Source organism: Lepidochelys olivacea (genome assembly GCF_965140295.1).
Source record: "Lepidochelys olivacea isolate rLepOli2 genome assembly, chromosome: 9".
NCBI classification, from domain to species: domain Eukaryota; kingdom Metazoa; phylum Chordata; order Testudines; family Cheloniidae; genus Lepidochelys; species Lepidochelys olivacea.
The window spans coordinates 15,892,013-15,918,881 of NC_140419.1; the positions used below are offsets into that span (position 1 = coordinate 15,892,013).

The 26,869-nt window shown below is 44.2% G+C and overlaps 1 protein-coding gene across 2 annotated transcripts in view; it reads left to right on the top strand.

Annotated features, from left to right (window-relative positions):
* The first annotated feature begins 1,653 nt into the window (after nucleotides 1-1,653).
* The window catches only part of PLD1 (phospholipase D1), a 125,336-nt gene continuing 100,120 nt past the window's right edge, over nucleotides 1,654-26,869 (top strand). The window contains exon 1 of one of the 2 annotated variants that reach the window (XM_084639430.1): nucleotides 1,654-1,670. The gene's annotated coding sequence lies outside the window, so the exon portion shown is untranslated. Of the gene's footprint in view, nucleotides 1,671-23,618; nucleotides 23,775-26,869 lie in introns of those variants that run through there. The other variant, XM_084639431.1, reaches the window with a different exon arrangement.

A 26,869-nucleotide genomic window follows, 5' to 3' on the forward strand; every position in this document is an offset into this window, starting at 1 on the left:
GCAGTAGAAGAGTGGCCATAAAGCAGCTAGATGGATAAGCCACCCCAGCAAAAGCTGACATGCTTGTGACATTGAGTGGAATTGGAATATGGAAAATAAGAATTACTCACAGGGAAGATAAGAAAAACTCTCAGCAAAATTGTAATCACTCAGAGCTCATAGAAGTTTATTAAATCTACGTACAGCCATCTAGAGCAAAGCTGTGAAAGACATCAGTCTTATTTCCATACCTATGACACCTCCTTGTCTTTCACAGGAATAGAAAAGCAAAGTTAAATTAGTGTGAGGAATAATTAGATAATTTTCATTGCTAATTGCTGCTGGCAATGAAGACCTACTGTGGCTAGAATTTGTGCAAAACAAGTTTAGTTGCTGATACTCAGACAATATTTCATGATCTTGTGCTCTGATACTCTTGGCTACATGGCTATATTTTCATGGGTATCCCATGCTGTGATGGATATTTATGCGCAGTGTAATTAGCAAGTCAGCTGTAACTAATACATGTGTGCTGTGGCTGCCCACCTGGTAGTCGGTCATGCCACTCTAATCCAATAGAGTTGGCGGGTGCTCCAGATCCCCATGGAACATTACTACAGTTGGAAGCAATGCAAGCTTCATAGCAGGTTACCTCACAGACATCTTTACAGGAAGCAGGTAGCCCCAGAGCAGCACTCATTGTCTTCAATGGGCTTTGAATTGGGCCTATGGGAGGGGAGTGCCCTGGTGAGTTACTTGAGGCAGGTGGGATGGATGGCCAGTGAGTTAGCCAAGTACCAGTAGGCAAAGCTGGAAATACCTTTGTTGTTATATATACCAGCTGTTGAATCCAGAGAGCCTGTTTCAAGAGCACTAGTCACCAGGAGAGATTTTCAAAGAAGCTTAAGGGAGCTAGGTGTCTAACAAAAGCCCAGCACCGCTATTTACTTCTTTTCTACGCTTTATTTTTTATAGAGGCTACAGTTCCCACATATACCTATGGGGCCATTATTGATACTGCATATACACCATGTATGAAATTTACACAGGCTGTTCAGAGGCAAACGTTATAATTTGTATGTAAACTCAGTGTTTAGACTAGACATGTAGATGCACATTTTGTATAATTCATACACTGTGCATTTTCCACACACACACACAAGTGCTATATATACACACTCTCTCCCTATAGTCCCTGTATGGTATATATAAACACATCCAGCCCCACATCCGTCTTTCTGTGGCTGAATCCTGATAGGGGAACACTCCCAATTATTGCTGGTAACCAGCTGTTCCATGGAGGCGATTTATTGTTTTACAGACACACAGGCAAGTGATTGTTTCTCGCCTGCTGCGCTGCGTGTGGCGACCCCGCACAGAGAGCTGTGCAGAACCGCCGGGCGAGAGAGAAATCCCCACTTCCAGGCTCCGCTCACCTTTCTCATGCGACCGCGCCTTGAGAAACTAAAAGCCAAAGGCATCTCTGTTCTCAGAGCTCCCCTACTCTTCTTTCAAGGGCCCGCCCGCACAGTTTAGCCCCAGGGCACAGCTGGAACCTTGTGGCCCCGCCCCAGCCAAGCTACCCTCAGTCCCTGGTGTATGGAGACAGGCGGCGCTCAGTCCAAGCCCGCTCCATGCACAGAGAACTCTGGAGATACCTGCCCACGTACGCAGACCTGCGCTGGGCACAGGTAACCCCCAACTCTTTGGCTAGGGCACACTACATGAACGAGTAAACTACTTGGGATCGGGGGGATTCTGCCTGGCATAAAGTTTCTTCTGCATTTGGGTTTTACTTAGCAGCTTCTCCTGGGAGTTTATTCCAGCCTCTTTTGAGATCTCCCTAGTTTGTTTGTTTCTGGAAAACTTTTGCTCTGTCTTCCCAGTGCTGCTTTCTGCCTGATGCACTTGATCCTGGCTTGTCAGCCTTGCAGTTTCCAGATCACCCTTGTATGTGATGGCAAATTGCTTATGGATGAATAATATGTAAAAGAAATAATCTGCCTTACTTAGAATGTATTGCATCTCTGCAGTCATGCTTCATTGCTACTTTCATAAAGCTCTTTGTGCTATTTCCACTCCGTACTAGACTGTGGTTTGGTTATAGTCTAATTTGATCAGCATAATTTAAACAATCAGGAAGTATTCAATTCCTAATGTAGGAGCTTTGCATATATAACTATAATTTCCCCCAAAAATTTAATTGCTCCCCACCTACCAAAAACCATAAACAAAGTAATTATGGCATTGCTCCCCTTTGATTGGGCCTTATATGTATCATTCTCCAAAACTATATTCAACAAATATTTGCTGGCAACTCTAAAAAGTAAGAGGAAAGGAAGCTAATTAGAAAAATATTATGCAAAATAGATTACTGCTATTACAATTTTAGAATTAATGCAAAATTGCTAAATGTGCTGTAATGTCTTTGAACATTTGGGTACACTAATAGGACAGGGTTGCCCCCAATTTAGCTCTTTTCTTTAGCAATAGTTTGCTGGCTTCATGTTTAAACAGGAAATTTGACTTGTCTTTTAACAGCCAGTTGCAATGTGGTCTATCTTTAGTTTAAAACTACTTGTGTATGATCCGCAAATAGTGCTGTGTGTCTGGAGATCTTGTCCAAACTGTTTTTTTGCACTAAAGAAAATGTAATTTTTCTTGAGATACAGAAAGCATTCAGTTGAGTATTTGACTTTGTAGCCCTTTGCACCCCACTGGTTCACTTACTAAACAGTGGAGCAATTTGACCAGGGTCCCTTCTTGTTGAATCCAGGTCAGCAGTGTTAGCACTGCAGGCATTTTAGTGAACATTTTCTTGATTATTTGGTATTTTGCCACTGGTAGCGAGTAGCTGGAATTGTAAAGTCTGGAGAAGTTAAATTTATTTTATCTGCCCTTGGATACACACTTGTAACTCCCACTGAGCCAAATGATGCTCTCAGTTACACCTGTGTAACCCCATCCAGTGAGTTCCATGAGACTTGCATACATGTATCCTCGTCCAAGAGCAGAATTGTGCCTTGCACAGGTTACGATTCAATCCCTTCTAGAGGAGACTTTATCCCTGTAACCAAAATATCTTTGTTTGTATGCTTCTCTGACACCTATAATTTAGAAATAAAGAAACTTCTTAGGTCTTTTCATTTCCAGTTTGTGTGTTTAGATGCATGAGTGTTGTGGGATTAGATGCATGAGCTTTGAGTTTCCAGTTAGAAAGACGTGATCTCCTATTAAATATTACTAGGAATTTCAAATAATGGACCCAATAATAAAATAGACATAAGCTGCTTTACAATGGTACTACAGGAATTTAGGAAACAGGAAGCTCCTTTATTAGATATTGTTCTCACATGCAGTATCCTTGTGAGTCTGATTTCATTGCATATCTGTTTACATTCGGGCCTTAACTTGAACACATCTTGTGAGTCAGCTACTTCCTTCTATATAGATCCTCTTTATCCGTAAAGAGTGGTAAGCTTTCAGTGAAGACTTAAAAAAAAAGACCTTGTCATGTAATAGGACCATGGAGCGTTATGGAAGCAAACAAAGAGGTTTGCTATTTGGATACAGTGATGTTGAGTTTTTAGATTTATTTTTTCATGTTCCCTTGATTTATTCTTAAGAGTCCTAAATCTCATTGCAGTGCAAATGTGCCCCATCAATGGGAATTGCACTCACAGGCATTGAGATTGATTGGGTAGTCATAATGCAGGTAAAATTTCTGATGACTTCACTGGGAGTTTTGCTTGCTTGCACAGGGACTTCAAGGTTGAGTCTGTTGAGATGTATGTATACTAGCTGAACTGGACTTTAATTAAGGGAGTCTGTACAGCAGCAAACAACTAGAGTGAACCTACCATGTCCTCTCTTTGGCCAAAATCCACTCATCTTTCTGGAGAACACTCCTTTTTGAACTACTAAAATAATATCAGGATTGCTTAGAAGAATCTTGCAGATCACAAGTTAAGCATTTGAGCTCACACTAATCCACACTTAAGTCACTTTGACTAGACAACCAAATGCAGTTCTGAATAGAACACAACCTTGAATCTGACTGACAAAGTGAGCCAGGAAATGTTTGGATAGGAAAAGTGGGGGAGCGGTTTACAAAAGGTAGCTTTGGAATCAGTTCTTTAGGCCAGGTTCTTTAATGCAAGTTCAGAGTAAACTCTACTAGTTTGCATAAATATGTGCTCGAAAAGAAGCCAATAATGACTCCATGATTGTAAACAATTGCCTGTACTCCTCTTTATATGAAGTTCAGAACACATCACTTCTCTCATCTGGAAATTCCAGGCCCTAGAATCAAGACCTGTCAATGTGGAGTAGAACCTGGTCAAACATGCTGTACTTATGTTGTTCACATGTGCCTGCCGCACTGGACAGCCAGCAAATCTTAAATAAATGGCCTATCTTCAATTTATCCTGGATAACTGAATATCTGGCTTAATCCTGATCTGTGGGATGACAAAAAGAAAAGTGATCAGAAGCTATTTCATTATTACGGAAATCTTACCATATCAAACAAAGAATCCATCTCTGGGCATGCATCAGGGCTGCTGTATGTTTTAACTGCTTACCTTAAGATCTGATTCTGCTTTGTCTAACCTTTCACACAACTATATGGCTTTAGGTGGAGTTACAAGTGATAAAATCAGAAGATAAGTTGGCCCTTCTCTTGTGCTTTTATTTATGGATATGGTGATGATGGGCATCTTTAATATTGTGTGTAATAAGAATGAATTGTTGTAGCTGTTGATTTATGTTACCATTTATGTTATCATTTCTTGATCTAGCTTTGAAATAATTTGCTGTAAGATACCAGTTGCCAAATGATAAGGTGCAAAAGCAGATGAATGTTTTTGCCTTCAGTTTTCCCCTATCAAAGGGCACTGAGTGGATCAGCTAAATAAATGGGTGTTACCAAATGTACACAATCTACAGTGCAGTGCAGTATTTACTTATGTGCCTTGGATAAACACTTGTGCTTGATTATTTCCTTTAGAAAGAAATCCTGGAGAAGGTAGTACATTCTGGTGTGTCTTCTTAGTGTATGCACAGTGCGCCTCAGGTGGCATGTGACCTAGGCATCTTGGTCTGCCACCCAAAGCTGAAATTTTATATATATTTTTAATTCTCCAATTTTTCCCTTTTCATGGTGAATGGAGTATAAAAATATAAAACACACCCAGTGTGTTATTTTAGGGTCTGTGAAACTGACATGCTGGTAAGTCAAAATATAAATGGCTGAATGCAGTTTTTGTTGTTCAATCACTCTTCCCTTCCTCTTTTGTGTGTTGTTGTCCTTTCACAGGGCCTGATCTTGCACCTTTGAAGTCAATGGGGCTGATTCTCAGTCTTGTTCACTCACTGTGAAAAATGGGTGCACCTAACCTAGGTGCCATGGAGCAAAGAATTCTTTTACATGGGCTTTGCACAGGTGTGAATGAGGCCACAAGCAGTGACGATTTAGGCCCAATGTCCGTTTTTTCTTTTACTTCAATAGTAGCAGGACTGGATCTATAAGCTCCTGTAGGCTTCTGTGTGTGGGGATATGCGCACATGCAGAGCTGTAAAATTATTGTTTGAGACTCTGCTCATGACTCTGCTTGCTGACAGATTTTTAAACTTCCTTGAGGGAAAATAAGTTTTTTTGAAAGCACCTTATGATGGGGAGGTGACTCTGCTTCCTCCTGAGTTTTTTTTATTTATCTCCTTGACCTGGAGGCTCTTTGTTTCAGAACCCAGTGCTGCGTAGGTGTTCACTCCGTTCACCTACTCCTTCTCATGGAGGCTTTCTCATAAAAGGAAAACCCAGAATTATATGATTCTATGAAAATTGCTGTATTTGCCTAACTGGATGTAGGGTGATCAGATGTCCCGATGTTATAGGGACAGTCCCAATATTCAGGGGTTTGTCCTATATAGGCACCTATTATCTCCTGTCCCAATTTTTCACACTTGCTATCTGGTCACTCTAGCTGGATGGCATTCCCTCACTCTCCTCTTAGCAACTTGGGAGGTTTTTAGAAAGGTCTTCAGGAGCTGGCTGGGATTCAGTGCTATTTCCTGAGCTCACTCTGGGTCTCTTCAGTGCTTTTTGAAAATAAATACATGTAACAGTGCTGCTTTGTCAGCACGGCTTGTGTTTCTCTTTGAGCAGTGTGCTTTTGGGGGGCTCATTTAATTCCCTTTTTCTGCTGCAGTCACTCCTGTGTATGATTCCTGAAAAGAAGTTGATGCTAAAAAGTGCTGTTGTGGAGCAAAATTAATGCTCACTGTTAGGGGGCTTATTCCTTCACCCACTTACTTCCCTGGTCCTTCTCGCATGAACAGAGAGCAACAAGACCTGAAGTCCAAAGGTGCAAACTATTCAATATTTATTGGAGTGAACTTCCAGCAAGCGTGATTCCAGTTTCCTTCCTTAGTATCCTCCTTCCCAGCTCTGACACCACAGAGCCTTACACCTGTGTCCCTGTTCCCATTCCTGCCCTTAGCAAAACATGATTCCAATTTCCTTACCCCCATTCCCTGTTCCCATTTCCCCCTTTAGCAAAACATGATTCCTTCCTTACCCCCATTCCCTGTTCCCATTTCCCACACCCACCCACTCACTTCCTGATTGACTGCAGACTATATAGTAAAACTTGAGTTCTGCTTAGCTATACCTTAACCAATCATTTTCCTGAAATTTAACTAACCAATCCTAACATGATTATGTAACCAATTATATCCCACCACCTTAATTAGTTTACACCCAGCAAAATTAATTATACAGCAGACAGGAACAATCACAGAAACAGACAGAGATTATACAGACAAACAATAGCAAAGTGGGAACTATGATGACAAAACAATACAGAAGTGAGGATTTCACATACCAGCTATTGATAAGTGAGTTCTTGCCAGACAGGATGCTATCAAACTAAGTTTTCTTTTATATTTTCTAGGCACTTCCCTTTCTCTGGAGGTGACAGGCATTATCAGGACAGGATTGTATTCCTAACAGCCCAATAGCACCTTCTTTCAATGTGACTAGTTTGGAATGTGAGGATGTGACCATTCACTTCCCAGCTTATGGCTGCCTCTGCTGCTTAGCCAGAGGCCTTAGCCTAAGCACAGGGCCTCAGACTGTCACAGTAAGAGAAGGACCTTACACTGTCAGACAGTGATTTTGATTCTTTCTTTTATACCTCTAGAACTAGCCAAGTGATAAGAATACACCTAAATTCTTAAAGTACAGGCCTTTGCAGACAGGCCTGAATATCTATATCCTAACACTCACCTTTCTTCTTCTCTTCCTAGCAGCTTGGTGCTGCTAACGTGGCAAGGATTGCCAGGCATCCAGTTTTCGACCGGAATGCCCGGTCGAAAAGGGACCCTGGCTGCTCCGGTCAGCAGTGCTGACCGGGCCGTTAAAAGTCCAGTCGGCAGCGCAGTGGAGCTAAGGCAGGCTTCCTATCTGCCCTAGCTTCACGCAGCTCCTGGAAGCAGCCGGCATGTCCGGCTTCTAGGCGCAGGGGCGGGCAGGGGGGTCCACGTGCTGCCCCCACCCCGAGGGTCAGCTCCGTAGCTCCCAATGGCCAGGAACCACGGCCAATGGGAGCAGCAGGGGCACCGCCAGAGCCACCTGGCCGTGCCTTTGCCTCGGGGCCAGACATGCTGGCTGCTTCCGGGAGCAGCACGGAGACAGGGCAAGAAGGGAGCCTGCCTTAGCCATGCTGCACTGCCAACCAGGAACTGCCTGAGGTAAGCGCCTCCTGGCTGGAGCCTGCACCCCAACCCCCCTGCCCCAGGTCAGAACCCCCTCCTGCACTCTAACTCCCTCCTGGAGTCCACATCCTGAACCCCCTCTCGTACCCCAACACCCTGCCCCAGCCCTGAGCCCGCTCCTGCATCCCAAACCCCTCATCCCCAGTCCCACCACAGAGCCCACCCCCCTGCCAGAGCCCTCACCCCCTCTAGCATCCCAACCCAACCTGCTGCCCCAGCCCTGAGCCCCCTCCCACACCCTGAACCCCTCATTTCTGGCCCCACTCTGGAGCCTGCACTCCCAGCTGGAGTCTTCCCACCTTCCCGCACCCCCGACCCCAGCCCAGTGAAAGTGAATGGGGTTGGGGGAGAGCGAGAGACAGAGGGAGGGGGGCTGGAGTGAGTGTGGGCGGGGCCTCAGAGAAGGGGTGAGGCCGTGGGGCAAGGGTGTTTGATTTTGTGCAGTTAGAAAATTGGCAACCCTAGGAGGGTTGCATGTGCCTAAGTGACAGCATAGAGGTGTAGCATTAATCTGCTAAGCCCAGGGGGCATAGTGCAGATCCCCAGACTAATGTGACGTGGCCCTAATGTGAGGTCCCTACACTACAGTGAAACTGTGTTAGCCAAAACTGTTTTTAAAGATGGTTTCCCCCAAAAGGTGCTAATATTGTTTATCTGACCTGTTTTGGTAGGGATCTAAGCTACAGAGGTTAGCCCAAAAGAACCTAACATAGCTAGACCTGGAGGACAGAGGTACCATGGTACCAACTTTATGGGAAGAATCCTGTTTTAAAACTCTTCTGGCTACCGTGATTCCCCTGTAGATGAAGCTGGGCCACTCATGACTTGCGCAGTATGGTGAATTGGTTTCTCAGCACAGCCCCTGCCACTAAAAGCCACAGGAATAGTCCCTACTTTCACTAGCTATGGGACACAGTTTAAGCATAGCTATTGCAAAACTGGTTTGTAACAGGGTTGCGGTGTTGCTGTCCAGACTTCTCCAAATCAGGTTGGCAAAACTGTGTTCCAGACTGGGCTGGATTGGGCTCGTTTACCCAGGCCCTTTGCACTACTATTACCAATCTGGGACCATACTAACTATACCAAGAGCTATCGACATGTGCAAAGCTAGAGTATAAGCTCATAAGCAGAGAATAAGAGGAGCAGATGCAGGTAGCACCAAGGCTCACAGGGAAAGCCTGGAAAAAAAGGAAAAATGCATCAAAATTTGTGCAAAAGCAATGCACAACTACAAAGCAGAGGAGATAAAATGTAAAAGAAGACCCGTGGGTATTACGGAGAAAAAACATGACAATGGAAAATGACCCAAATATGGGATCATGTGCAATAATTCTGGCAAGAGAAATCATTATGCCAAAGCTTGCAGACAAGAAAAAACAAAGAAGCAAAATGTGCCATATTGAGGAAGCAAACAATTGAAAATAAACAAAGAAACCTAAAACCCTACTAAAACAAGACACTCCACTCCACATGCTTCTCCCCTGGGGAAATGATGAGAGAACAAACAACAAAGAACAGATGTGTAATCATATTGATTACACCACTACTAGAAGGCACTCTGATACTACAAGTGAGGAGTGTAGTATTTGAATAGAATAAAAGAGAACAGAAACTCTTTCGAGAATACATCGGAGCCATTCTGGAATAGAAGGCTACAGCTGGAAAGGCAGAGATGCCATAATACTAGTCAAACATGACCAAGGATATCACAGAACTGCTGAGCAGTTGTGATACCTATGGGAAATGAAGGTCTAGCAGCAAAAAGAGAAATGAAACTACACAATATTCCCAACAGACATTGGAGCAAAGTAGGAATGGACCCTTTCGCTGCAAACCACACAAACATGTACTTCTGGGAAGTAGATGAGCTGTCAGACACTACCTCAGTGACCATCATAGACAAAGCATGAAGCATTTCAGCAGGCTTGGTATCCTGAACTGTGTAGTGTAACACAACAGATGCCAGTTCATTTGCAGTGAGTTTGTGCACATTACCCAGGAATGAGAATTCAGTCATATCACATCATGACCATACCACAGCTGGTCAAGAGGCAAAGCCAAATTGGCAGATAAAATTGCTGAGGCTCTGTTAAAGTAAGCTGCAAAATCAGAGAAAATACATGGCATTCTTGAATGGAGAAAGTCTCCTGCAGAAGGTATGACTACCAAGCAGCCTGGTACAATGCTTGATGTTAAGAAGCACACTTACCTTGGTGCCCAGTATTATTACAACTGGCAGTGGTGCAAGGAGTAACAGACAAAAAAAGGAAGAGACAGGCAAAGCCTACTACACTTGACTAGCTACAACCAGGAGACCCTGTGAAGATCAAACTATTTCTTCGGAACAAATCATGCACCTGGAAGCAAACTACATCTGTTGAACAGACAAATCCTTGTTCACATTACGTAGCAGGGGAAGGGTTTATATGACACCAAAACCAGAAGTACATTCATCCACTGTGAACATAAGACAAAACCAGGAAGTGGAGAATGGTGAAATATGCACTCCACTGAGACTAGCTCAGCAGGACATGGAAGAAAACACAGGCTGACAATCCATCTATAGATATTGGAACAGACTCTCAAAACACACTCCCACCAGAAGAGCCAAGTGCAAGAGAATCTCCTGTTATCATAAGAGAAACTCTCGCTCCCTCCAGCATCCAGCCACCTGCAAGGTAGATGCATAACTTTGTATAATACTAAGGCAGGAAAGAACAGCCATCTGAAACGCTGAGGAAAATACCTTAGTTGCAAAAAAGTTAAGAGTTAGGTAAGTTAAAAAAAATTGATTTGTTATATATATGATGATATAGACTTTAATGGAGTTTAATAGAATGTTAAATATGTAAGCAGGTTATGGTGTTCACATTTAATTTTGCTATCTGAAATGAATGTTTCAAAAGGGATGTTATAATAAATAGCTTCCTGATTGGGAGCACTATGGTGTGATTATGTAAAAGAACTTATTGAACACTACTTACAGGAAGTGTAAAAAAAAATCCAGCCTGGGTTCTATTAAATAGTTTTTGTGGGACCAGAGGGGAGATAATTTGAATCCTCATTCCCATCCCATCCCAATCGTCCCTCCAGCCTGGCCTGTCTCCAACTCTCACCTAAAATGAACCACCCAGAGAGACGTCTATAGGGGATGGTGTTGTGAAGGCAGCAGAACTGTCCTTCCACAGAGAATCCCCGCTCCGTGCAGATCCCACTGGTTTGGTGCAGAGGTTGGGCAAATCACAAATGGAAAAATGTCAACTAGAGTCTTAGCCATTCTGTGGGCGCAATCCTTCAAACATGTATTGCTGGGCATAGCGCTTACTACCATGAGCAGTGCCATTGTAGTTGATTGTAACAATTCCAATTAGAAAGCACTTCACCTGGAAGTGTTTGCAGGATAGGGAGCATTGTCAGTAATTTTGTAGCCTGAGATTTTCAGAACTGGATTTGGATGCCTAATTCCCCCTAAAATTAATACAGTATTTCATTAAAATTGAGGGGAAATTCACTTCCAGATTCCTATGGCAATTTTAAAGTCTCTGCCACAGAATATTTTTTTCACTTCTAAGATTCTTAAGATTTCTTTTTAAGTCCTCAGCTCTAGTAACCCCCAATATGGACTAAATCTTTGGGAAATTTTAAAAGCTTAGCAGTGGAGCTTGTATTTTAAAAACACATTACTATAAATATTTATATTTTTCATAGAAACCTGCAGGATTTGAGAGAGTGAGAGAGAGACTACAGAGCAGAATGGGTATGCGTGTTGGGGTTGTTTGCAGAGCCCTGTGCATAGACCCCTGTGCATAGACCCTCCATGGCCTGCTCACTCTTGGCATTGGACCTAAAGTGCCTTAGCCATCCTTGGAGAGAGGCAGCCTTTGACAAATGCGAGTTCAGTGAAAGGAGGGAAGAATATTTAAAATTATCTTCGTGTGATTTGGGGCTAACTTAAAGGTGGGATGGGGAGCAGGAAGTCTGTACAGGAATCTGCAAAGGCACAATATATAAGTTTGGTGGAGCTTCATTCTCAAGACATTTCAGGGAAATCCTGCAATATTTGTAGTTTCCAGCCAAATCACCTTGGGCCAGAATCTTGAGCCCTTACTCATGCTGGTGAGCCATTATTCATGTGAGAAGTCCCAAAGCTTAAGTGTAACATCCACAGATCCTGGCCGTCGGCAGGCAGGATTGAACCTGGGACCTTTTAGTGCAGGGGTGGGCAAACTTTTTGGCCCAAGGGCCACATTGGGGTGCGAAACTGTATGGAGGGCTGGGTAGGGAAGGCTGTGCCTTCCCAAACAGCCTGGCCCCCGCCCCCATCCTCCCCCTCCCACTTACCGCCCCCGTCTGCCCCCCTCAGAACCCCTGCCCCCTGACTACCCCCCCCAGGACCCCACTTCCTATCCAACCCCCCCTGTTCCCTGTCCCCTGACTGCCCCCCCCGACCCCTATCCACAGCCACGCTCCTGACAGCCCCCCTGGGACCCCACCCCCTATCCAACCCCCCCTGCTTCCTGTCTCTGGACTGCCCCTGTCCCTATCCACACCCCCACCCCCTGACAGGCCCCCTGGGACTCCCATGCCCTATTCAACCCCCCCATCCCCTGACTTCCCCCCACAGAACCTCCGCCCCATCCAACAGCTCCCTGTTCCCTGACTGCCCCCTGGGACCCCCTACCCCTTATCCAACCCCCGCTGCCGCCGCCCCCTTACCATGCTGCCCAGAGCAGCAGGAGCTCGCAGCCCCACTGCCCAGATGGAGCCAGGTGTGCGGCCTGCGTGGCAGCATGGCTGCAGGGGAGGGGGACAGCAGGAGAGGGACCAGGGGCTGGGCTCCCCAGCCAGTAGCTCAAGGGCCAGGCAGGACGGTCCCTCGGGCTGGATGTGACTCGCGGGCTGTAGTTTGCCCACCTCTGTTTTAGTGCATGAGTCTCTACTGCATGAGCTAAGAGCCATAGGCCTCTTAACTAAGGCTGTAGAGCAAACTCATTAATCTCTCTCTTTCTAAGTGGTCTCGGTACCATTAGATGGGACAGAGCACCACACCCAGGAGGTGTGTGGGTTACGTAAGTACTTGTGAGGGTGAGGAAGGGGTCTGTGATCTGGCCCTTTTGTTAACTTTTGGGTAGCTCTATAGGCTAGAGGAACGATGATACAGTGGTTAGGATACTAGTCTGAGACTTGGGAGATGTGGGTTCAGTTCCCCCCTCTGCCACAGGCTTGCTGTGTGACCTTGGGCAAGTTACTTAATGTGTCTGTGCCTCAGTTCCCCGTCTGTAAATTGGGGATTATAGCACTTCCCTACCTCACAGGAATGCTGTGCGACTGAATATATGAAAAATTAGGAGGGGCTCAGATACTGTGGTAATGGGAAGGTGTGTAAGGATCTGAGATAGATCTGCTGACTCCACTCAAACCCATTGCTGCTGTTACTTTATTATCCTACTGACACCCTTACAATCAGCTTAATAATGTGCTTTTTGATTAAGCATCTTATGTCTAAGAGGAGGGAGCTAAAATAGGCTCCTGTCATCTTGCCTTCTACAAACTACAGAGCTTGTGCTTCTCTAGAGTTGCCTAAATTGCAGCAGAAAAGCTCCTGTTGCTTGTTAAGCTATGCTTTATCTTTGGACATATGCTGTGCCCAGGAGTGAAAGTAACTTAAAGGATTTACGGTACGCCGGAGTCCTGAGTGCGGGCATGGCCTCAACCAGAAGAGGCACTTTAAAGGCCGTAGCGGCGGCAGGACTCTGGCGGCGCTTTAAAGGGCCCGGGGCTCCCCGCAGTAGCAGGAGCACCAGGCCCTTTAAATCACCACCGGGGAAGCCAGTCCGGTCTGGCACTGCGTACTGGCTGTTGCCGGTATGCTGTACCAGACTGTACCGGCTTACTTTCACCTCTGACTGTGCCCCTCCCCAGACCTGAAGGCTTGTTTGGTAACGTGGTCCTGTGTTTTCCAAAGGGATTAGTTTTGTCCTTTTTGTTTAATGGTGATTGGTTACCTCTGTTGCTACAGCATAGAATGTGAATAAGGAAATAACCAGATGGTGGCATCCAGGTTTTTATGTAATGCTGCAAATGTGAGCTGATTGCCAAGGAAAATCTTTTTCTCTTCCCCACCCAAAGGCAAATTAGGCATCAGAAAATAATGATAAGGGAACTACCTAGAGTAAACCTTCTGCAGCAAATGCAATTTCTTTGCCTTGTGCTTATCTCCTGGATAGTTCATTGTGGTTCTCAGCTGCAGCTTGCAGAGAGCAGTGTTGGAGACACAATACCTTTGGGGGAGATAAGGGAAGAACTGTGCCTCAGGTCTGCTTGTGCACCCATTGCCACCATGAAAAGCCGCTCAAAATCAAGCCCAAAGTCTTTGGCTTTCATAAGTATTCTTACGAAAAGGGTATTTAAAATTCTTTTCAATGCCAGTTTGCCATGTGGTGTTGGATATATTTAAAATATAATTAGGAAAGGAGCAGAACCAAGTGGAGTTCCTCCCTTGCTTTGAACAGCGTACACACACTGTACACATCTTTATTATAGCTAGTTGTAACATGTTGGTTTTTTTTCCTGAAGAAAATAAAGAAAATTTTGTCAAAATTTCTCATGGAAAAAATTCAACTTTTTGGCAAAAAATAAAAAATCATTATACTTTGGCCCAAACCATAAATGTTTCAATTATGAAATGCAGCTGTGGGGTCTCATGGGAGTTGTAGTTCGAGTGCCTCATGCTCCCATTCTCTTCTATGTGCTGCACTCTCTGGTTGGAGTGCATCTCTGTCTCCCCTCATGGTGAGGGGAAAATTTGGTGCATCATGGGAAATGTAGTCTTGCTGGGAGTCCCACTGATAGAGGAGAGTGTGGACATGAGAAAATCAAACTTCATTTCCCATGAGACACCTTGGCAGGATAACCAAATTGAGATATTTTAATATTTGGGTGCTTGCTTTTTCTATGAAAAAATGAAATGTTCTGTGGAAGGCAGACACTTTTCATAAAAAATGTAGTTTAGTCAAAAACTCAATTCCACTGAAAAATAGTTTTGATGGAAATATTTTGATCACCCGTAGTCTTCATACAGTGAAATGTTGCCCTCTACCACAAGTTAGAGTGGCATCCAGAGTGCTCTAACATGGGCGAGGGCAGAAAATCAGGCAGCGATAATTGCTTGTTGGTTTTTAGATTCTTCTCTTTCCTGAGCTGCCCTGGTGGCTGCATGGAGGAGGGGAGCCATGCCATCTTTTGCTTGGTGTTCCCCCGGTTCAGGTAGAGCAATTGAGTGCCTCTCCTGCTCTCTCTTGGGCTTCTACCGTCATGCAGGTAAGCAGACAATAGAACAACCAGAGCCCCTCTCTCCTGCAATGCAGCAGTGGGAGAGCTGCTCTTGCAGCTCGTAGGGCTCCTGGCTCATAACAGAGCTGTTCCTGAGGCGTTTGTGGAGGCAGTTCCTCTGCTCTGTCCCCAACAGGGCTGTTTCAAACACTTTCCCTTTTAAAATATCCAAGTGAGGCTCAGGAGACACATTTTCTGTTCATAGTCAAGAACAAATTGGCTTCTTAGCACAGCCTGCTGCCCAAGCACAGTGGTTCTCAATGAGGGGTACGAGTACCTTTGAGGGTATACAGAGGTCTTCCAGGGCAGGGGTTCTAACCTTTTTCTTTCTGAGGCCCCCCCCAACATGCTATAAAAACTCCAGGGCCCAGCAGGAGAGGGGGGGACTCGGGGCTCTGGGCTGGGGGGAGCTCAGGCATAGGTGTAGTTTGACTTCTATTTTGGGTGGGCAGGGGCCAGCGGGGCTCAAGCCAGCTCCTCATGGCGGGTCTGGGGAGAGAGTGTCACCCCCACCCCCTGACTCACCTCAGCAGGCCACCCGCCTGTCTGGATTTGGGGAGGGGGTCGCAACCAAAAATTATAATTTAAAGGTGCAGGGGCTCAGCTCAAAAAGTTTGAAAACAACTCAGGGTGCAGGGAGAAGGGTGGCTAGGGGCTGTGTGTGAGCAGGGGGGTAGCTTAGGATACAGGGAGGCGGTAGTTACGGGCTGTGTGTGGGCAGGGGGGTAGCTCAGGGTGCAGGGATGAGGGTAGCTTGGGGCTGTGGGCAGGCAGGAGGGTACCTCAGGGTTCAGGGAGGGTGTAGCTCAGGGTGCAGGGATGAGAGTAGCTAGGGGCTGTGTGCCAGGAGGGCTACCCTGCGGTCCCTGTTCCTCAAGGGCTCTGCCAGCCATGGAGCCAGGTCCCCCTCACCCAGATGGCTCTTACTGGCTGTGTGAGCAAAGGGGGCTGGGAGCTGAGGAGCAGCTTCAATCCCCTGCAGCAGCAGGAGACGAGGGAATGCCGTGGCTGCCTGCTCCATGGCACCAGCCAAAGCAGCAGCTGTCCCACACAGCCTGGCTCTGGCTTCCGGCCTCAGACCGGGGGTGGGGAGTGAAGGAGGTGGGGGGAGAGGTATGGAGCTGCCCCGGGACTGCCCTGCTCTTGCACTGTAGTGTTTTTTGGGGAGGCAACACCCCTGTGTTTCCCCCAACTCTGCTCATGGGCTCAGGGCTTCTGCCCTGTGGGGAGCACTGGGGCTTGGAGCTCCAGAATTCAGCCCTGCTGCTCCAGGCTTCAGCCCCATGGCGGTCACTGGGGATCAGGGCTTCAACTTCACAGTCCCTGGCTTCAGCCCAGCGGGAGGTGCTGGGGTGGGGCTCAGGGTTTTAGCTGCAGGGTCCCTGAAAGGGTTTGTGGACCCTAGGGGGCTGCGGACCCCCTGTTGAGAGCCGCTGTTCCAGGGCGTACACCAACTCATGTAGATATTTGCTTAGTTTTACAAAAGGCAACATAAAAAGCACTAGCGAAGTCCATACGAACTGCTCTATATACTGTACACTGAAATGTAAGTACAATATTTATATTCCAATTGATTTATTTCATAATTATGCTGTGACAGTTTTGTATTTTTATGTTTGATTTGTAGGCAAGTAGCTTTTAAGTGAGCTAAAACTTGGAGTACACAAGCCTCCAGAAAGGGGTACAGCAGTCTGGAAAGGTTGATAGTCACTGCCCTGGAAGGCCACAGTTCAGAGCTTTGAAGGCCAGACATTGGGCAACTCTGGTTTATAGCTTTGTTCTTTTTCCCCCTGCAAAGGGGGTGGGGGGGAAGCCTCTTTATAGACAAATTGGAAAGCATTCAGAAAGGAGCTACAAAAGGATGAGCGGTCTATCAAACCTGCCTTATAGTGAGACACTAAAGAAGCTCTGGCTATTTAGTTTATGGAAGAGGATGTTAAGGGGTGACTTGATCATAGTCTGCAAGGTACTCCATGGGGAAGAGATTTCTGATGATAGCAGAAAAAGGAATAAGGAGATCCAGTGGTTGGAAGCTGAAGTTAGATAAATGCAGACTAGAAATGAGGCTCAATTTGTAACAGTGAGGACAGTTAACCACTGGAACAACTTACCAAGCAACATGTATTGATCACTTACAGTCAACATTAGGTATCTTTCTAAACGATATGCTATAGCTAACATAAGTTATGGGGCTGATGCAAAATCACTAGGTGAGAGGTTCTATGGCTTGTGTTGTGCAGGAGGTGAGACTAGATGATAATAAATTATGAAGCCTTCTGGCCTTAAAATCTCTGAATCTATGAGAACCGTTGTTAGCATTTCAAGTGTTGTTGCCAGCAGGTGGTGCTGCTGATTTCTTCTTCACGTGATGCTAAGCAGACTTCCTGTAAGGTGACTAGTACACGAAACAGTTTTCAGAGTACATGAAACAGTGTATTCTTTTTTGCTTCATATGATGTATGGACTTTTTTTTTTTCCTCCACGTATTTTTTACATTATCGATTCAAGTCTTACCTACTCTTATGGGGACAGGGGCAATGGTAAAATAATGACATCACAAATTGAGAGAGTGAAAATTGAACAATTAGGAGTAGAAGTCACTTTGAGTCAGGTTGTTCAAACCCTTTTTAATTCTTATTTAACTCAAGTGCCTAGCAGACACTTGAGAGTAATGATGTCTGTTAAAGTATCAGCTCCTTCAGTTTTTCAGTCACTGGGGGAGAGCTCACAAATCATCATCATCATCATGATTATCATAATTAATAAAAACTGAGACACCCTCCTCTCCCCCACAAGAGGTCCCCAGCACAATGAGGGAAGATCAGACTTGAGATTCCTGATATGTCTAAAGGTGAAACGGAAGCAGAGGAAAAAAAGAACAAACCCCCCCCCCCCCAACATTTCAGGCCTTCTTCAACCATGTTAAAGAAACAGAAAGGGGTGCAAACCCAATTTAAAAAAATTTTTTGCATGCCTCATCTAAGGCCTTGTCTACACGCACAAGTTACTGTACCTATAGTTAAAGTGATACAACTCGCCTCATGTGGACACAGTTAGTTATATTGATATAAAGTGTCTTATACTGGTATCGCTTGTTGTTCCCATATGGGAATATGCCATATTGGTGTAAGGCACCTTCATAACAGTATAACTGCTTCAGCACTAGGGATTTCAGTGATATAACTGTATTGGAACCCTCCTCCCACCCACCTCCCCCAACCCCTTTTGCCCTCCAATTGACATAGTTATACCATGGCCCATGATGCCAATCTCCAATATCCTCTTGTTACATTTTCCAACAAGCATCTTTGTGCTTTCTCCCATGTCCTCCACTCCCCGCCCCCACCATGGTCGGGAGGTGCTCCCCATCAACATCAACAAAACTACCAAATTACCATCCTTCAGATGATGGCTGCTTTTGTGCAGAGACGACTAACTAATATTGTCTCAGTGTTTTCTTGTACGCCCATGTCTGTATATATCTATCTGTTATCTCTTGTGTTACATTTAGATTATAAGCCCTCGGGGAAGGGACCGTCTTTTTATTCTTTGATTGTACAGTACCTAGCGCAGTTGGATCCTGGTAAATGACTAGGGCTCCTAAGTGCTATCATAAAACAAATAATAATACCAGTACAAAAATTTGTCTAGATCACACATTGGTCAGTTTTATCCCAACTGTGACTCCATTGAAGTCAGTGAGGAATCTGGCAAAAAAATTTGTCTTCTCCATATCTAACAACATTTGCCCAGTAATGACTGTGTGGAAAACTCTCTCTCTCAGTTCTGTTCTTCCTGGAGGTTCAATTACAGAATTATAAGAACCTAAGATTAGATGTTTTTGACAGCTCCCAGACTTGAGCTCATGAGCAGATCCCTGAGCTGCAGATAATAATAGTAACACTTAGCATTTGTATAGAACCATCCACCTAAAATTGTCAAAAGTACTTTAATTGATTAAACTTCACAACACCTATTTGAGGTCGTTGTTACAGACAGGGAGACAGAGAGGCTAAATGGCTTGCCCAATCAGTCAGTGTTGAGATGGGGAATTAGAACCTACTTCCACTGACTCCCAGTCCGTATTATTAATTTGTATTATAACATCACCTGAGGCCCCATTTAGATTGGAGCTTCATGGTGGTAGGCCTTATCTAAACTCATAGTAAAAGACATTGCCTACCCCAAAGAGTTTTGTCTACTGGGCTCTGACCCAGACAACACTGCCTCCAGCCAAAGGGAGCAGAAATGGATTGCTGCTTGTGTATAATGTCTGTATTGAAAGGAAATCATTTGAGGGGCCTTTGGAAAATTTGTTCTGTGACCAAGATCTATGTCAGGTTTCAGAGTAGCAGCCATGTTAGCCTGTATTCACAAAAAGAAAAGGAGTACTTGTGGCATCTTAGAGACTAACCAATTTATTTGAGCATAAGCTTTCGTGAGCTACAGCTCACTTCATCGGATGTAAGATCTATGTGTGTGCCTCTCTTTCTCATATGCACAGGCTTTCACCTGATGGGAGACATTAGTCAATGGAAAATTTAAAAGAGAAGAAAAAGAATTAATCAGTGAAAATAAAAAATTATACTAATATCCATCCTTTGCACTTACAGAATACAGCACCTTCAATGCAAGTGTGACCCTCATGCGACGCACCCACACCAGGAACTCAAAGTGCTGTATATTAAGTAAACTTCACACTGCCCTGTGCTGTAGGTAAGTGTTGACGTATATGGAAGGTTACATAGAGGTTCAGGGACTGGCTAGAGATCCCAGTTTAAATCAGGGAGACAAGGTGCGTGAGGTAATATCTTTTATTGGACCAACATCTATTGGTGAGAGAGACAAGCTTTTGAGCCACACAAAGCTGTTCTTCAGGTCTGTGAAAGGTACTCCGAGCTTCACAGCTAAATGCAAGGTGGGACAGACTGTTTAGGATACAGTTAGCACATATTGTAAGGGACTATTCAAGGCGGAGTGTCCCTTTAACACCTCTGCAGTCATAAGACAAGAAAAGGGGGTTAGTGGGTTACAGATTGTTGTAATAAACCAAAAACTCCAGTGTCTCTGTTCAGTCCATTATTTTTAATGTCTAAGAGAGTGATTAATTTAAGCTCCTAGATTCATCTTTTCAAAGTGTTGTGCTGGTTTCCTTTTAGGATGAGGGCTGACAGGTCAGATATAGAGTGATCACGTGCACCACAGGTGTTTTATTTTTTATCATTTGCCTGTGTGAGTTCATTCAAGAGCATAGTGATTGTCTGGTTTTACCCATGTAATTGTTGTTAGGGCATTTAGTACACTGGATGCATTTAGCTGTGATGCTTGGAGTACTTTTCCCAGATAGGGTTGCCAACCGTCCAGGATTGTCCTGGAGTCACCTGGAATTAAAGATTATGTCATGTGATGAAACCTCCAGGAATACGTCCAAACAAAATTGGCAACCCTATTCCCAGACCTGAAGAAGAGCTCTCTTTGGCTCCAGAGTTTGTCTCTCTCACCAGCAGGAGTTGGTCCAATAAAAGACATTACCTCATCCACCTTGTCTCTCTAATATTTTGGTACTGACACAGCTACAACTACACTGCATACGGATTAAATCAGGAGCAGGGATGGGAATAGAAAACAAAAGTTCTGACTTGCTGGCCCATGTTTTAGCCACTAGATGCACTGTCTTCCTTCAAAATCACAAACTGAAAAAGGACCGATGCCAAGTATCCATTTGAAGAGTTACATCCGAGAACAGGAATGTCGTGGGAACTCCAACAAGGCATTAATGGGCACACGCACAACCTTGCATCTTCTTGGAGAAGGGAATGGGAATGATGGATGTAAAATATGCTCTGTTCTGCTGCTTGATAGAGCTCTCAGCAGTGCCAGCCTATTGATCTAAAATGTTTGTTTCCCCTTGCTGCTGGTTCCGCAGTAATCATTCTTTCTGCCAAAATAAAGTAGACTTAATAGGAGAGAAGACAAACATACATTATCTGAGTTAAAGCTCATGAGCTTGGAAGGATTTGCCAGAACTCTGTTAGCAGCTGCAACAGATGTAAGGAAATTGAAATTAATTCTTGGGTAAAGTTAAGAAGCAAGTAGCTTTGAGTGCTGGATGGTCCATGAAATTGGTGCTGGGACAGAGAGATTTCCATCTCTGTTTCCAGAGTGTCCCCTCCTGCACAAGAGCATGCAGAGGGGAACAAAGTAATGTAGAAATGCCACAGCTCCATTGGAGGAAGAAGCCACTTGTTCTCCTGTCGCCATCCCAGTCAACGGTCCTGGCAAGCATGTGGTGTGAGCAAAGGCAGAACTCAAATAGACAGCTGGGGCTAGGAATCCAGGCCCACAAATCACAGCCAGCTACTCTGAGGGACTATCCTGCCTCCCCTTTCCACCCACAGCAGCATGGCTGGTGCATTAGCATGCAGTATCATTGGCTCACAGCCCAGTGCTGTGCTCTGTGACACTGCAGCTTTCCCTGCAGACTGATTTATGTGCAGTGTAGCATGACTTCCCCTCCCCAGCACTGCTTCTTGCTGGGGGAGGCAAGGTGATGTCTGCTTCTTGCTGGGGGAGGCAAGATGATGTCACAGATGGGGTGCAGCATTCTGCACAACTACTTGTCTTTTCCACAGGGTTCAACCAGCATTTCCATCACAGATTGGTGCCCCTCCTTGCTGCAGATTGGTAGAGCCTCTGGACTTCTGAATCCCGTCTACGCTGGTCCAAGAATCAGGCTTGCTGAACCACTTTAAATCATAGCTTTCAGTGGATACAGGCTAACTCAGTTTAAAACCAGTGGGGCTGACTGGTGTGAACTGGGATAAGCAATGTTCAAAACCAGTTGGGAAGCCCTGTCTCGGTTTTCAAACTTGGTTTTAAATGCCAGGTGGACTTATCCACATTGGCTAAACAAACCATGTTTAAACCAAGTTAGACTAAATGCACATGAACCAGTTCAGCTATCTTGATTTGAGACCTGTTGTAAATGAAGCTTTTATTGGTAATTTGGATCTTGTTCAGGGACTTGTTTCACCCACGGGGAAAAATTAGTGGGTGCTCCTCACCCACCGGCAGCCAAGCTCCCCGCTCCTCGCCTCCTTCTCCCCCCACCGAGAGCGCCACGTCCCTGCTCCTCCCGCTCCCTCCCAGCGCTTCCCGCCCCGCCCCCTGCCACCTAACAGCTATTTGGCGGTGCTTAAGACTTTCTGGGAGGAAAGGGGAGGAGCAGGGACATGGCCTGCTCAGGGGAGGAGGCGGAGAAGAGGCAGGGCAGTGGCGGGGACTTGGGGGAAGGGGGTGGAATGGGGATGGGACAAGGGCAGTGCAGAGGCAGGGCCAGGGGTGGGGGGTGGGTGGGGACGGGGCAGGGGGGCGGGTGAGCACCCTCTGGGCAGAGGGGAAGTCGGCACCTATGACTGAAGTAGGTAACGTTACTCTGGATTTATCTAACAGAGGTTAGGGTCTGTTCACAAGTTGTTTTTATGTGATGCAAGTTTGATGGTCATAATTTAGTTTCTAGCAGACAAGTGTTTCCTTCTCAAAAACCACAACCCCTTATAGCAATCTCAGCAAAGAGGCAGGCATGAAGATTGAATTACAGTATCCATCTCTCTTAGGTGGCATTTACATGGGCAAGGTTCAGACTCATGAGTCTCCTGTAGGGCAGGTGCAGTGAATCTGTAGTAGTAGTGGACAGGTTTTAGGCATTTTTACTGGGACTGTTCTGTGTTTGTACAGTATCTAGCACAGTAGGGTCCTGGTCCATGACTAGGGCTCTGTGGTAATACAAATAATAAATAATAATAACATGTAGAGAGGATTTTTGTTTCCCTGACTGTCAGTACCTTACGAGGTACTAAAATACTGTCGGTCTGTCTCTCTCAAAGAAATCTGCTACTGTGCATGTTAAAAGGGCTTTGGGAATGTGCACTTGAAATAATCTGGCTAGCTTAACATTTGGAGACTAGTGCTACTCAGATCTGACCCAAATATGACCATAGTTATTAGTTTGTGATATACTAATAACATCATATGTATTTCACTCAGTGTGAACTTGTATGACTTTCTCTCCCTTCCCTCAATCAAATATACATATTTCTTGGCTGCAGTAGCTGGAAAACTGACTTTCCCTTGTGGTTTATATGAGGAGAGGACAGAGGAGAAAATTGTTCCCTTCAGTCAGGGCCAGATTCTCCTCTGAGTTACAGCACTTAAGTCTGAAGTAAAATAACTTGAGTTAGTATGGTTACACGGGTATCAATGTGGAATAACGAAGAGCAAATTTTGTCCCTAAACATTCACCATCTGTTGCATGTTTGGCTGTAATAACAAGTACATAAAATAAAAATGTAGCAAAAATCATTAGCTCGCTCTATCTGTGGCGTTTCCCCCTTCCCTCTCTCTGTTTCCCAATATTCTAATTAACATATGGGGAGTGGTTTTCACTTTATTTACAATGCTCATAGGCTAAAGTACCTTGTGGGTTGGGCCTGCCTCAATTTGCCTTTAGGGAGTCAGCCTGAATACTTGAACTGAAGCACTTAGGAAGATGCAGCTTTTCCTGTCTGTGCAGATTTCTGTGTGGTTATTTTTCTTATAGTAACATTGTGCTGGATATTCACTTAATAGGAAAGGAGGGTTTTCATTTTAAAAGCATCATGAGGCACCTACTTTCACAGGGGCACAAGGTTAGTAAAGAAAGATTTGAAGTTATTCACGGATTGCCAAATGTCATTTTCTTTCATTGTATTTATTGCCAAGCTAACATGGAACAGCTGATAGAGTAATGCTGTCAGATCATTGCTTTATGTCTGTGGGGCTGGGAGGGAGTAGCAATTTTAGAATTTTTCAGAAAGAAAAGGAAAAAGACTTAAATGTGTGATGGCGCTTTTCAAATTAATACATTGATTGGATATTGCCTTTTTTTAGTTGTGTAGAAGCTGGGAAGCCAAGTTCAAAGATATTGCCCTTGTTTGTAAAACTGTACAGTACACTTTTAGATGGACTTTGTAACCTTCCACACTTTAAATGTGGTATGACTGGCTTTTTGTCTGTGATGCTGAGCGCCCCACTCTCACTGATGTCAAAATGGAAGCTGTGGGTGTTTTTCATTCCCTGAAAATTATTAATGTCTTAATAGTTTCAAACAGTGCAATATTTTGAACTTGAGATGTCCTGTACATTGAATTAGGGGTGTGCTGCACTTTGACCAGTGTAGTTTTAAAGAGACAGTGAAACAGTCATTTTAGCATTATATCTTTGGACAGCTGCCAGCTCAGAATATTGGGTAAAAGTGGGCATTTCTCTTGACACATTTGAACAACCACTGCTGCTTAGCTAAGGACCTGGAGGAAGAACAGTTTGACTAGTCAGAAGTTGAGGTTTCTTTGCCTGTTTGTATTACTGTTCCTTTGCTTGATGTGAGTTTAAGATGCTCTGTCTCCAAAACTGGAGCCTGATCTTAGAAGGTGCTAAGCATTAAACACTAGGCATAAATGCCGCCCAAATTCAGACATGGTGCAACTCTGTTGACTTCAGGGGAATTGTTACATCTTTTTTTCCCATCAGGGCTGAATTTGGCTGACCATTTATAACAAGAATATATGTATTATGTGTTAGTATCTACAGATCCTGCTCTTAATTGCACCAGTGCAACTTTATTGAAGTCACTAAGGTTGCATGGAAGTATCTGTGTGTAGAGTTTGACCCCTTCTGTTTCATTATAATCTTATAAAATGAATAGCCTTTAGTAAATAAAACTAAATAAGGAGTACAAATGGTAATGGGACCTATTGATAAAAATCAAATCAAAATGTCATTGCGTGACCGATTACGAATGTGTGGAAAGCACCTATTCCTAAAGGTCTTGCTACTCAGTAAATCATAAGGGTTGGATTTTTCAGGAGCAACTACGGGAGTTAGGCATCCAGCTCTCACTGAGAGTCAACTCTAGGATGTATAATAGATTTCAAAATCCATCTCATGGGACCTGATCCAAAACCTGTTCAGATATTTGATTTAGTCAAGGTGCACATTTCAGGATCATGGGAAAATTTTTTATGTGGATGTGTCCCTGCTAATGTTGCTGGAAAAGACTGTAATGTAAACAAATTGAGATTTATTGTGCTTAAACTGTTTCTTTCATTTCCTAGAAACATGCACTTCTTCCATTAAAGATACACCTGTAAGTGTGTTGTAGCTAATGGAATTAGGTCTACACCTAGAGTGCTCATAGCTGATGACAGAGCAATTTTTGCAGTCACAATTTTGTCCTTTTAAAACTGCTGTGGATGTTCGTTTATGTAAAATACTTTTCTTGTGAAATGATCCACTCTGTTATGAAGCAGAATAGATCATATGACACAAACATACAATTTTACTAGCTCTGTAACAGTAACAAAGTGTGAGGGCCTGACATTGTTAACCTACAGAATTTTATGAAGTTTTCTTTTTTCTATGGGTGAGTCTACTTTAAGGAAAATAATCATGATTCACAATGGGATTGCCCTCCTCAACCAGGGATTTTTTTTTTACAAGTGACTTCACAAAAAAAGCTAAGAAAATAGGTGCAGTTTTGCATATTTTATCCATCTATTACAAATTATTGACACATTTTTTCACACAGTTGTTAACTCTGCAATCTGGTAGAAATGATCTTAAATCAATTTGCAAACCTACTGGAAATTAGAAGCATAAGATATGCATTTTGCTGGTATTGCCATAGATTTTTATTGACCCTAAACGTCAGCTTTTATTTAAAAATCAAAGCCATTTATATTTATTCAGGTTTCTAAGAATGTCTTTTCTGCATACATTGGATGAGGGTCTGGAAGAAAGCCCTTTCCAAAAATAGCCCACATGAGCCCAAAAACATTGCAATAGTTTAACTCGTTCTATTCTGGTCTATTATGCTGTCTTTTATTGCAAAATGGTGTGTTTTTACATCAAGATAGCTATGTCATTGTAAAACACATCTTTTTTTTTTTCCTTAGTGAAGATCCACCCTTAACAAGGTGTGTTTCTACTTCTATTTAGATAACTCACATTAAAACAGCAGTGAAGACATGGCAACTCACCTTTTAACTCAGGTTAGCAGCTTGAGTAAAAGCCTTTAGGGCAACATGGCATTGAACTTGTACTGCTAATCTGAGTTAAAGCCAAATTGCTGTGTCTTCACTGCTATTTTATCCTGAGTTAACTAACACAGATTTGCTCACCCACGTTAAGAGCACACTTGTTATTTGCCTGAGAGTGGGGCTGAGTGTAAATGTGGTGGTCCTAAAACTGAATGGCAGGTGTGTGACATTGCTAAACAAAATGATCTGATTTCCTCCATGGGTGTTTTTTTCCTGGACTGTGTTATGTTAGTGTTTGAATGGTCTCACTTTCCTTTTTTGCTACTCTTGTTTTATTGACCATTTTTGTACTACATTTCCCCCTCGTTATTAACTCGCCCTCACAAGTCCTGTTCTGTGGAAACTCACCCTGAGGGGCTGAACATGACTCACTCCTGAGCCATCAAGATGCTCTTGCATCATGTTGGCTAGAGCTGCACAGAGGAAGTCACATTTTGGTTTAGGTTTTTACAAAACCTTTGTTGGTCAGGTTTTTATTTTTACAGAACCTAAGGGGAGTTCAGGTCTGGTTCAGTTTTCTCTGGAGGGCAGGGCACGGAGAGAGGGATGCTTCAGATAAATGTTTCTGGTTTGGTCCATCATAAGTTCACCATGAGTCATGAGAGAGTGACACAAAGCCTCACCTGGAGACCAATACTTCTGTTTAT